Source organism: Bos indicus, chromosome 10 (assembly GCF_029378745.1).
Source record: "Bos indicus isolate NIAB-ARS_2022 breed Sahiwal x Tharparkar chromosome 10, NIAB-ARS_B.indTharparkar_mat_pri_1.0, whole genome shotgun sequence".
Taxonomy (NCBI): Eukaryota; Metazoa; Chordata; class Mammalia; order Artiodactyla; family Bovidae; genus Bos; species Bos indicus.
The window spans coordinates 38,649,397-38,651,255 of record NC_091769.1 but is presented as its reverse complement, the minus strand read 5'-3'; the positions used below and the strand labels follow the sequence as shown (position 1 = coordinate 38,651,255).

At 40.2% G+C, this 1,859-nt stretch overlaps 1 pseudogene; it reads left to right on the top strand.

Moving 5' to 3' along the window:
* Positions 1 to 268: 268 nt before the first annotated feature.
* LOC109564535 (multiple coagulation factor deficiency protein 2 homolog pseudogene) lies at positions 269 to 769 on the top strand (annotated as a pseudogene).
* The last annotated feature ends 1,090 nt before the right edge of the window (positions 770 to 1,859 follow it).

The following is a 1,859-nucleotide window of genomic DNA, read 5'->3' as shown; positions in this document are numbered from 1 at the left end:
TAAAGGTGGGAGGGAAGGGGGGACGACAGAGGATGAGATGGTTGGATGACATCACCGACTCAATGGACATGAGTTTGAGTAAACTCCAGGAGTTGGTGATGGACAGGGATGCCTGGCCTGCTGCAGTCCACGGGGTCACAAAGAGTTGGACACTGAGCGACTGAACTGAACTGAACTGAAGATGTCAGAAATTCCCAAGAGTTCTGTGAATTTCAATTTCTTATTCCTCAATCTCAAATATTAACATCTGTCAAGAATTTGAGGAGGGCTTCACGTCTGGGGAAAAACTGGTGGCAGCTGGTGGCAGCGAGGGCATATCATGGAGCATCTTGAAGGTGTCATCAACAAACCAGAAGCAGAGATGTCCCCACAAGAGCTGCAGCTCCATTATTTCAAAATGCATGATTATGATGGCAATAATCTGCTTGACGGCCTAGAACTCTCCACGGCCATCACTCATGTTCATAAGGAGGAGGTAAATGAGCAGGCACCAATGAACGAAGATGAGCTGATCAACTTAATAGATGGTGTTTTGAGAGAGGATGACAAGAACAATGATGGATACATCGACTATGCCAGGGGAATTTGCAAAATCCCTGCAGTAGACCCGATGTGGCCATCTCCCAGTTAAATGCAAATCTGACCCATTATAATGTGATCAGACACTTTATGTAATGCAAAATAACTCATTTCCAAAATTCTGCTTTGGTATTTTGGTAAAAACCTGTAGCAACTTGTTACACTGGGGTGAGAAAGAGAAATCAAGAGAAATGAAAAAGCAGAGGAATGGGACCGACTGTAGTCCCCAAGTACTGTTAAATATCTTATTGGACAAGAGCTTGATAACAAAAAATCCTTTTAAGAATATTGGATGATTGGAGCTGAGCACTCAGGAACTTGGATGGAGAATGCTGCTAGGCTCTTGGTTTTAATTCATGCTACCTGAAAAGTAAGACAAGCTTTTGCTAACTGGACACACTTTTCAGTAACTGAAGGAATGGAATGAATGCCAAATGTTTCCCCTGGGGGTGTCCTGTCTCTTCAGAGGAACGTGGTCAGTATTCTGTAAAGTTCCCCTGGCCTAAATGATTACTTGTTCTGGTCAAGGGAGTATTTATTAGGCTATTCAAAGCCACAGATCAGAAGAATGTCAAATAGTTGAGCTAGCCAGAGTCTAAGATTCTGTATCACCTGGGACTTTGGGAACACCACACCACTGACCTAAGTCATTCACCTTTTTCAGTTCTTCAGTATCTTATACTACTACTGCCACATCCTTACACTATCTTTTATGTTTTCAACCAAGGAGAGACCTCAATTCTAAAAGTGTTCTCTACTTCTCATCATTAGCAAACATTTTAGCTTTCTAGGTATTTGTATTTAACTCGTTTCTAGGGTTTTGTTTTTGCAGTTTAGAAACTCTTAAGAATGTAAGGACTTTATCCCTTCTGCTTGATACAGCAGAGGTGAGCTACCAGCCAGTCCAGCTTAAGTGAAAAGTGAAGATTCTTCACCAAGCACAGTGATTAACCTGACACATATGCGATCTAGAAGGAATGTTGTTTAAATTACCTCTTCTACCTGAATACGTGAATTCTTTCAGAGCAGCAGAAAAAGAAGCCTAAAAACTCTTACCAGTGTGAATCTCAATTGTAATTCAAAATCAGAAGTGGCTGCAGATTATAAGTTGGTTTATGGAATGTGATGGATATGCTGAGATAGGAAACCTGAAATGATGGTTGAATGGGTTAAAAAAAAAAACTGCATAAAATTTGCTGTAAGATATATAGACTTATTTTCTGTACTAAAGTATTCTTATAAGAAAAATAAGTATTTGTAAAAATGGTTTCCTGTGTCAA